This window comes from Somniosus microcephalus, unplaced genomic scaffold (assembly GCF_052327205.1).
Source record: "Somniosus microcephalus isolate GS21.2 unplaced genomic scaffold, FLI_Smic_1.0 unresolved_chr8, whole genome shotgun sequence".
Lineage (NCBI taxonomy): Eukaryota > Metazoa > Chordata > Chondrichthyes > Squaliformes > Somniosidae > Somniosus > Somniosus microcephalus.
In genome coordinates this window covers 6,707,713-6,719,099 of record NW_028225186.1, presented here as the reverse complement: position 1 = coordinate 6,719,099, position 11,387 = coordinate 6,707,713, and the positions used below count along the sequence as shown (strand labels likewise).

Genomic DNA, 11,387 nt, shown 5'->3' with positions numbered 1-11,387 from the left:
TGCCACTGCCTGTCAGCCAGCCTAGGCTGCTGCCGCCCATGCCGAGGTGGTGCAGTCTACAGCCAGGCCTTCCAGGGCCAGAGCTGCTCGAAGTCGTCCTGCAAGGCCATTTGCAGTCTCCCCCACTGAAAGTCAGCAGCCTTCCACCGGCCATTCTGCAGCCACTGGGGGAGTTGTTCGCAATTAACACAGGGCGGTAAGTTGAGCGGCGAATTCCAAAACACGTGGGAAGTGCGGCAGCCGCCATGCTTCCCTGACTCAGGCCTTAAGGGCCTGTGGTAAGACTGCGGATTTCTAGACCTTGAAGCTTAACTTTCAGCAGCGGGATTCCCCTCCTTGGCCCAGTTGGAGCCTTTAATCGCTTCTCTCACTTTGACACAAAACAATTTTTGAGCTTCGATGTCTGATGGCCACTGGATGCAGGTTTTCTTTTTCATGACCTTTCTCATCTTGTGGTACGTTAAGAGTTCAGCATCTGGAATCTTCTCCAAGAAGATCAGGATGATGATATCTTTCATCTCGTGGAAGAGCCTGTAGCTCGCTAGCTGCAGTTCCATGGAGCACCACTCGCTGTACAGTTAGTTGCGGCTCATCACACAGATGGTCTTCCTGCTCTGGTAGATGCTGTCCACGATGTTGTCGATGATATATTTGTCCAGCTCAAAATCTCTGTGGTGGAGGCAGAGTTTGAAGCTTTGAGGTCCTCTTGTTTCCAGGTTTGGCACCAACTCTTGCAGAACCCACTCGTCGTCCTGAGAATTATACGAGATAAATGCATCATACCTGTAGGACTGCTGTCTCTCTCCCCTCCCTCTGTGGTCATTCAACCACGATCGGAAAATATAAAACCCATACTTGATGTGCCAGTACCCTTTGCTGTAGAATATAGGGATGAACATGAACAAGATCAAGACCGGCACAGTTATATGGAACATGATCTGCCCAATGTCCAAGTAACAAACGCGAGCATCAAACTTATACAAGTATTCAGTTGGCCGATCTGCACATGTTTGGCTGTAAAAATAGATAACCTGCACCCTGGGGTTGGACAGGGACCAGTTTTGGAACCAACCGATGTCACAGGTGCAGGGGAACGGGTTCTTCCGTAGGTTCAGGTAGGTCAGGGAGGGCAGGTGTTCCACAACCGTGCTATTGATGATCTGAATGGCGTTTTTCCCCAAGAACAATGTCCTGAGGTTGGAAAGGTTTCCAAAGACGTCAAGAGACATGGATTGGAGGCCGACATTTTCAAGGTTGAGTCTCTCTAGACTCTGGAGATTCTTGAAGATCCCTGGATTCAGACTGTGGATCCCATTGCAAGCATCGGGCATGGAGAGGATTCTCAAATTGATCAGGTCTTCAAATCCATCTTTGGACAGTGACATTTTATTCTCTCCTATATACAGGTCTCTTAAAGAGATGAGGTCATTGAAAAACTTTGGAGGAATAATGTTGATGCCGTAGGGTTGCTGGGCTTGTAGTTTGAGAATGTAGAGCTTTGTGAGGTTAACAAAGGGAGATGCTGCAATCACACCAGTGTTGTATCTGATCCGGTTACTGTCCAAGCCCAACACTCCAAATGATGGGAGGATGTCGAAGATCTCCCTGCTGATACGGGTTATACAGTTCCTATCGAGATAAAGCTTGGTCAGGCTGTGTAATCCACAGAAAGACTGGCTGGTGAGGCTTCGAATTTTGTTCCCTCCCAGTTCCAATGTGTTCAGGTAATTGAGATTTGCAAACACCTTGCTGAAAACAATTGAGATCCTGTTGTTTCTGAGATTGAGATTCCTGAGACTCCCAAGCTTGCTGAAGGTGAGTTCATAGATGTCAGTTATGAGGTTGTTGTCGAGTCGGAGCTCCTGCAAGTTGGTGAGGTTAGAAAAGGCAGCCTTGTTGATGACAGCAATGTTGTTAATGTTCAGCTTCAGGGTCCGGAGATGGGGAGCATAAGAGAAGGCGTGACTATAAATGGTGAAAATCCTGTTGTAGTGAAAGGTTAGGAGCGACAGCTTGGGAAACACCGCGACTGCCTTCCCATCCTTGCAACAGGAAGGTAACTTGATGATTCTGTTGCGCTCGATAATGAAAGAAACAACTTGCTTTCTTTTCGATGCAAATTCAAAGCACTCCACAGATGTGAGGAGATTGTGTGATAAATCCCAGCTGGTGATGGGTGGGCACTGGGATGGGGAATGGGCAGGGAGGAATAAGATCTGATTGTTCTGCAGGACCAGGCTCTTCATAGTCCTGAGACCCAGATAGTGGCACAGGTTGGACAGCTGACTCTGGTTGTGCAGCCTTAACCCAGAGTATTGAACATCCTGTAGATCCAGGTTTGCAGATTTGAGAAACTCGGTGACATTTAAGGGGTTGTTCTTGATGATCAAACACGAGATGTTCCTCAGGTCAACTTTAGAAAATTCCAAAGCATCGTAGAGTTTGTTATTGGACAGATCCAACCTGAGAATTTTGCTGCGGAAGTTCCGTTGTCAGTCAAATGTCGTGACAGAGTTGTTAGAGAGGGAGAGGTTTCGGAGGGAGAGCGGGAGGGCGGTGCGATGTTGCAGGGAGGCCAGTTGATTGTTGCCCAGATCCAGGAGCGTCAAATTACTGAGCCCAGAGACAGCGCTCACCAGATGGGAGAAATTCTGGAGTTTATTGGAGCTTAAGACAAGTGTTTGAAGATTGTCCAATGCAGCGAAGGCTTTGGGTTCAACTGTGACTAAGCGGTTGTGATGGAGCAGGAGTTGATCTAACTTTTCAAGTTCTTGGAAGCCCGAAGAGTTCAGACGAGAGATACTGTTGTAGGACAGGTTAAGGGTCAGTAGGCTGGTGAGATTACTGAACGCACCGCAGCAAACACTCTCAATCCGATTGGAATCCAGTCGCAGAGTGAGCAGCTTGGACAGGCTGCGGAAGCTGTCCGCTTGCAGTTGGGTTAGCCAGTTGTGGGAGATGTTCAAGTGCACGGTGCTGGCTGGGAGGTCGGACACGGCACTAGAGACCTGTGTCAGGGAGCGGTGGACGCACTGAAATGTACCATTGTGGTTGGCATCCTGCATGCAGTTATTGAAACTGTACCCGGGGACTGTGGGCACCAACACATTGCAGGAGAGGGCACAGAGAAGCAGCAGCCAGTCAACGGTCAGTCTCAATATCACAGCCTCCTTCTTCCGTCCGAGGGTTCAGATGTTTTGCAGGACATCACTCAAGAAAAATTCTGTGGGTGTGAGATGTTTTTTCTCTGTCGCTGCCAGAACAGCCTGTAAAGTCAGAGATGGTTTACATTGTCAGTTTAGTAGAAATTAAGCAAATCAGTTAACCTGCTTCCACGGATACTCTGTTCTCCACTACTCTGAAAAGCCATTCCCATGTTTAATATCTGTGATATGCGGAAGGCTCCTTTCTGTCCAGATATTACCAGCTCCCTGAAGACCCCTTACTCCTCTGAACACCTCACACTCTCGCATACCTCGCCCATTCCATCATCACCTGCGGCTCTCCCAGGCCACGGCTACTTTCTCATTAAGATCTGCTTCCTCTTTGTATTGAAGTGCCAAAGGCCCCAGACCCTGATGACTGTGTTCTCGAATACTGAGGGAAGACAGAGAGGAGATAACAGAGGCTTTGAGGACAATGCTCCAAACATCCTGTGCACTGGTCCCCATATTACAAAAATGATATAGAGGCACTGGAGAAGCTGCAAAAAAGGTTTGTACCAGAACTGAGAGGTTTCAACTATCAGGAAATACTAAACAGGCTGGGGCTCTTTAGAAAAGAGACTGAGAGGTGACCTGATAGAGGTTTTTAAAATAATGAGGGTGTTCGATAGGGTAGACAGAGAGAAGATATTTCTAGTTGTGGGGGGAGACAAGAACTGGTGGCCATACATATGAGATAGTCACCAATTAATCCAATAGGGAATTCAGGAGTAAGTTCTTTACCCAGAGAGTGGTGAAAATGTGGAAGATGCTACCACAAGGAGTGATTGAGGCGAATGTCATTTGAGGGGAAGCTAGATAAGGTCCTGAGGGAGAAAGGAATAGAAGGATGTGGTGATAGTGTGAGATGAAGTAGGGTGGGATGAGGCTCGTGTGGAGCATAAACGCTGGCGTGGACCGGTCGATGCGAATGGCCTGTGTCTGTGCTGTAAAATTCTATGTAAACCTTGGATATGGAAGTTGTGCCACATGCCTGCAGTTGCCAATATAACAACTCTCTTCAGAGTGAAAGGGATAAATCAGATAACTGCAGACCAGTCGGCCTAACATTGGTGGTGGGTGAGCTCCCAGAGAAAGAAAAAAGAAAGTCTTGCATTTCTACAGCGCCTTTCATGACCTCAGGACGTCCCAACGCTTTAGCGCCAATGAAGTGTAGTCACGGTTGTAATGTAGGAAATGTGGTAGCCAATTTGCGCACAGCAAGCTCCCACAAACAACACTGTGATAATGACCAGATAATCTGTTTTAGTTATGTTGATTAAGGGATAAGTAATGGCCCAGGACCCAGGGGAGATCCCTCCTGCTCTTCTTCAAAATAGTGCCATACGATCTTTTACACCCACCTGAGAGGACAGACGTGGCCTCGGTTTAACATCTCATCTGAAAGACTGTGCCTCCGACAGTGCAGCACACTCTGTGTACTGCATTGGAGTGTCAGCCAGGATTTTTGTGCTCAAGCCACTGGAGTGGAGAGAGCGAGAGAGACTCAGAGCAATGGTGCTTCCCACTGAGCCACGGCCGACGGGAGCAGGGACTGCAGGGAGGATGAGCAACCTGGCCACAGCACCGTGGAACGGGGGGCCATTCAAGAGGGGGGAGTAAATAGAAATGTTGTAGTGGTAGGAGATAGTATTTTTAGGGGGATAGATAGAGTTCTCTGCAGCCGAGAGCGAGACTCCCGAAGGCTGTGTTGCCTACCCGGTGCCAGGGTTAAGGACATCTCCTCTGGGCTGGAAAGAAACTTGCAGTGGGAGGGGGTGGATCCAGTTGTCGTGGTCCATGTTGGTACAAACGACGTAGATTGGACTAGGAAGCCAGATCTGTTAAAGGAGTATGAGCAGCTAGGCGTCAAATTATAAAACAGAACCTCAAGGGTAATAATCTCTGGATTATTACCTGAGCCACGAGCGAATTTGGCTAGGACAAATAAAATTAGAGAGTTAAATGCGTGGCTCAAAGACTGGTGTGGGAGAAATGGGTTTTGCTTCCTGGGACACTGGCACCAGTATTGGGTCAGGAGGGAGCTGTTCCGTTGGAGTGGGCTTCACTTGGCCAGTGCTGGGACTAGACTCCTGGCGGATCATATAAATAGAGCTGTAGAGAGGGCTTTAAACTAACTAGTGGCAGGGAGGTTCCTAGAGAGCAAATAATAAAAATGACAACAGAGAAGGTCATAGACTTAGGTAGCAGCGGGGAAATTTAAAACCAGAGAGTGTCAGGAAGGGGCAGAAGGTATGGAGTAAAAGGTAAAGTAATAAAAAAGGCAAAAGCAGGAACTAAGTGTCACAAAACATATTTGAAAGTTCTCTATCTGAATGCACGCAGCATTCGTAACAAAATAGATGAGTTAATGGCTCAAATAACTACATATGGGTATGATCTTGTGGCCATTACAGAAACATGGCTGCAGGGTGACAATGCCTGGGAATTAAACATACCAGGTTATTTAACGACCAGGAAGGACAGGCAGGAAGGAAGGGGAGGTGGGGTGGCTATGTTAATAAAGGAAGGAACCACTGTAATACAGAGAAATGATATTGGGTCAAAAGATCAGGATAATGAAACAGTTTGGGTGGAGGTAAGGAATAATAAGGGGAAAAAAACACTAGTGGGCGTAGTCGATAGGCCTCCGAACAGTTGCAACTTTGTTGGACGGAGTGTCAATCAGGAAATAGTTGAGGCTTGTAATAAGGGAACATCTATAATTATGGGGGATTTTAACTATCATATAAGATTGTGAATGGGTTTGATCGGGTGGATGCGGGGAGGATGTTCCCGATGATGGGTGAAACTAGAACTAGGGGGCATAGTCTTAGAATAAGGGGCTGCTCTTTCAAAACTGAGATGAGGAGGAACTACTTCACTCAGAGGGTGGTAGGTCCATGGAATATGCTGCCCCAAAAAGCTGTAGAAGCTACATCATTACATAAATTTAAAACAGAAATAGACAGTTTCCTAGAAGTAAAGGGAATTAAGGGTTACGGGGAGCGGGCAGGTATTTGGACATGAGTCTAGGTTCGGATCGGACATGGCCCTGTGGGTAGCAGAGCGGGCCCAGGGGCTGTGTAGCCTGATCCTGCTCCTATTTTGTGTGTCTAATTCTGTTAGATTCAGGAGATGGCTCTGTGATAGTAGATTGGAGGCGAGGATCAGATCAGCCATGATCTTATTGAATGGCGGAGCAGGCTCGAGGGGCCAATTGGCCTACTCCTGCTCCTATTTCTTATGTTCTTATGGTCTTATAGGGTCTGATGAAAGGGAGGAACTGAAAGAAATCAGTATTTGTAGGGAAATGGTGTTAGGGAAATTGACGGGATTGAAGGCCGATGAATCCCCAGGGGCTGATAATCTACATCCTAGGGTACTTAAGGAAGTGGCCCTCGAAATAGTAGATGCATTGCTGATCATCTTCCTACATTCGATGGAATCTGGAACAGTACCCATAGATTGGAGGGTAGCTAATGTTACCCCACTATTCAAAACAGGTGGTAGAGAGAAAAATGGGAATTACAGACCGGTAAACCTGACATCGGTAGTGGGGAAAATGCTGGAGGCCATTATAAAAGATGTAATAGCAGAGCACTTGGAAAACAGTGACAGGATCAGACAAAGTCAACATGGATTTACAAAAGGTAAATCGTGCTTGACTAATCTACTGGAATTTTTTGAGGATGTAACTGGTAAAATAGATAACGGAGAACCAGTGGATGTGGTGTATTTGGACTTTCAAAAGGCTTTCGATAAGGTCCCGCATAAGAGATTAGCGTGTAAAGTTAAGGCACATGGGATTGGGGGCAAGGTATTGACTTGGATAGAGAACTGGTTGGCAGACAGTTGACAAAGAGTTGGAATAAATGGGTCTTTTTCCGAGCGGCAGGCAGTGACTAGTGGGGCACCGCAGGGATCGGTCCTTGGACCCCAGCTATTCACAATATATAATAATGATCTAGACAAGGGAACTAGATGTAATATCTCCAAGTTTGCAGATGACACAAAGCTGGGTGGGCGTGTGTGCTGTGAGGAGGGTGCCGAGAAACTCCAGTACGATTTGGACAGGTTGGGTGATTGGGCAAAAGCATGGCAGATGCAATATAACGTGGATAACTGCGAGGTTATCCACTTTGGCGTCATGAACAGGAAGGCAGATTATTATCTGAATAGCAATAGATTGGGAGAAGGGGAAGTGCAACGAGACCTGGGTGTCCTTGTACAGCAGTCGCTGAAGGTAAGCATGCAGGTGCAGCAGGCAGTCAAGAAGGCAAATGGTATGTTGGCCTTCGCAGCGAGAGGGTTTGAGTACAGGAACAAGGATGTCTTGCTGCAGTTGTATAGGGCCTTGGTGAGACCACATCGTGAGTATTGTGTGCAGTTTTGGTCGCCTTATCTGAGGAAGGATGTTCTTGCAATGGAAGGAGTTCAGCGAAGATTCACCAGGCTGATACCTGGGATGGCAGGAATGACGTATGAGGAGAGATTGGGTCGATTGGGCTTATACTCGCTGGAGCTTAGAAGAATGAGAGGGGATCTCATTGAAACTTATAAAATTCTGACAGGACTGGACAGACCAGATGCAGGAAGGATGTTCTCGATGGCCGGGGAGTCCAGAACCAGGGGTCACAGTCTAAGGATAAGGGGTAAGCCATTTATAAGGAGATGAGGAGGAATTTCTTCACCCAGAGAGTGGTGAACCTGTGGAATTCTCTACCACAGAAGGCAGTAGAGGCCAGTTCATTAAATATATTCAAGAAGGAGTTGGATATATTTCTTAAGGCTAAAGGGATCAAGGGGTATGGGGAGAAAGCAGGGACCGGGTACTGAATTTGGATGATCATCCATGATCGCATTGAATGGCGGAGCCGGCTCGAGGGGCCGAATGGCCTACTCCTGCTCCTATCTTCGATGTTTCTATGATTCTATTTCCTTATATGGGATAAAATTAATACTCAACTAGAAACCGTTCCAGAAACCAGGAAGCTGGTTAAAAGACAGAAGCAGAGTGCGGTAGTTATTGGGTGTTCTTTTGACTGGACGATGTAAAGAGTTGGCCCCCCTGCATCACTGCTGCGACCGTTGCCCTTCTTGCTATTTCAACAATCTGGACATGGGTACAGGAGGCAGACGTATCGACATTTGCTGCTAACACGAAAAACAGGGAGCCTGGGTAGCTGTGAAGGAACCGTCAGTGAACATGTAGAGAAGAATATGGAGAGGAAATGTACACCAAATGGTATGTTTAAAGCTGCCGAGGAGTCTCCAGCAATAGATATTTACAGAGCAGAGGAGACCATTCGGCCCACTGTGTTAATTCTGGGTCTTTGCCACAGCAATACTAAACTAAACCCACTGACCCACTATCTCCCCATAGACCTGTATCAATCGCAAAATAATCCCACTGCCCCACTCTCTCCCCAAAGCCCTGTAACAATCCCAAACTAATCCCACTGTCCCGCTCTCTCCCCAAAGCCCTGTAACAGTCCCAAACTAATCCCACTGACCCGCGATCTCCCCATAGCCCTGTATCAATCACCAAACTAATCCCATTGCCCCGCTCACACCCCATAGACCTGTATCAATCACAAACTAATCCCACTACCCCGCTCTCACCCCATAGCCCTGAATCAATCCCAAACTAATCCTACTGCCCCGCTCACACCCCATAGACCTGTATCAATCACAAACTAATCCCACTGCCCCGCTCTCATCCCATAGCCGTGAATCAATCCCAAACTAATCACACTGCCCCACTCACACCCCATAGACCTGTATCAATCACAAACTAATCCCACTGCCCCGCTCTCACCCCATAGACCTGTATCAATCACAAACTAATCACACTGCCCCACTCACACCCCATAGACCTGTATCAATCCCAAATAAATCACAGTGCCCCACTCTCTCCCCATAGCCCTGCGCCGGCACTTTGAAAGAGCACTGCAATTAATTTCAATCACCTGCCCTTTCCCCATAGCCCTGTAATGTTTTTCCTTCAAGTATTTATTCAACTGCCTTTTGAAGGTCACTATTGAATCTGCTTCCACCGCCCTTTCAGGCAGCGCATTCCAGATCACAACAACTTGCTGCTTAAAAAAAATGTTTCCTCATGTCACCTCTGGTTCTTTTGCCAATCACCATAAATCTGTGTCCTCTGGTTACCGAATCTTCTGCCAGTGGAAACACTTTCTTCTTATTTATGCTATCAAAACTATTCATAATTTTGAACATCTCTATCAAATCTCCTCTTAACCCTCTCTGCTCTAAGGAGAGCAATCCCAGCTTCTCCAGTCTCTCCACATAATTGAATTCCCTCATCCCTGGTACCATTCTGGTAAATCTCCTCTGCACCCTCTCTAAGACCTTGACATCCTGTGTTGACTTAAACAACATAGCACTGATTTGACACGTTCCTGTGAAAGATCATTGATCATTAAGAGATAGTAAATCTCACCTGCTTGCTGCTGGGGTTTGCCGATGTTGAGCTGAGACTATAAGTGCAATGGTTTTGAAATGAAAATCAGAGGGGATGTGGTTTAGACGTCACATGAATGAAATGACAGTTTCATCTTAAAAAGGAGAAGTGTAAGTGAAGGCAGTCCACGAGGAGGCTGGATTGGCTCGTGTGTGTCATGGGCTGTGGTAACCCACTGTCGAAACTGCCTACTGTGGGCAGCAGCAGCTGTAACAGCTGGGAGCCCCTTTCTTTATCTTTACAACTTCCCTTCTCCACCTCTCCCCTCCTGCTGAAACCCATCACAACTGGTCCTCTGCTCAGCCATTGCCCACAGCTAGCAGGGCGAGTGGACAAGAAGCCAGGCTCATTCACCCTCTCCCTAACACAGGGCCACAGACACCAATTGTAACCGCTGCCCAGGCTCAGGTCAGCTCCCTCAGCACAGGCCGGGGATGAAGCCTGGGCATTTCCAAATGCAAGGAAGCAAGAAACAAATACTGGCCAGGAAAGTCTCAGTGAGTTCGAGTAATCTGTGCGTTTGTTTGATTGAAACCAAAACAGCTTCGAACACGAGGAAGCTTCACACAGGTGGAGAAATTCAGTTCACTTTTTCGACACAATTCAAAGCAGCAGAAGCAATGAACACGTTGAAACCGGCAAATATGAACACATATATCACTAAGCAACAATAGAATAAGAAGCATATGACACGGAAAAGGAAGAAATGAAAGAATGATTCAAAGAAAGAAAGAAAGTACAAGGACTTGGGGCTTTATACACGGGCACTGTGTTTCTTTCTGCGCCAGGACAGCAGAGGGCACAATCGGAACATCAGCCACATTAGTGCCTGAAACATGGTTCAATAGGAACAGGAGGAGGCCATTTAGCCCCTTGAGCCTGTTGAACAGGAACAGGAGGAGGCCATTCAGCCCCTCGAGCCTGTCAAACCGGAACAGGAGGAGGCCATTCAGCCCCTCGAGCCTGTCGAACAGGAACAGGAGGAGGCCATTCAGCCCCTCGAGCCTGTCAAACCGGAACAGGAGGAGGCCATTCAGTCCCTCTCGTCTGTCAAACCGGAACAGGAGGAGTCCATTCAGACCCTCGAGCCTGTCAAACCGGGACAGGAGGAGTCCATTCAGCCCCTCGAGCCTGTCAAATCAGAACAGGAGGAGGCCATTCAGCCCCTCGAGCCTGTCAAACCGGGACAGGAGGAGACCATTCAGCCGCTTGAGCCTGTCGAACAGGAACAGGAGGAGGCCATTCAGCCCCTCCAGCCTGTCAAACCGGAACAGGAGGAGGCCATTCAGCCCCTCGAGCCTGTCGAACAGGAACAGGAGGAGGCCATTCAGCCCCTCGAGCCTGTCAAACAGGAACAGGAGGAGGCCATTCAGCCCCTTGAGCCTGTCAAACACGAACAGGAGGATGCCATTCAGTCCCTCGAGCCCGCTACACTGGAACAGGAGGTCATTCAGCCCCTCAAGCCTGTTACACAGGAGGAGGCCATTCAGCCCCTCGAGCATGTTACACAGGAACAGGAGGAGGCCATTCAGCCCCTCGAGCATGTTGCACAGGAACAGGAGGAGGCCATTCAGCCCCTCAAGCCTGTTACACTGGAACAGGAGGCCATTCAGCCCCTCGAGCCTGTTACAATGGAACAGGAGGACATTCAGCCCCTCAAGCCTGTTACACAGGAACAGGTGGAGGCCATTCATTCC

General features: G+C 48.0%; 1 pseudogene; it reads right to left on the bottom strand.

The window, feature by feature from the left end:
- Positions 1-308: 308 nt before the first annotated feature.
- Positions 309-11,387, bottom strand: part of LOC147085345 (uncharacterized) — a 54,859-nt pseudogene continuing 43,780 nt past the window's right edge.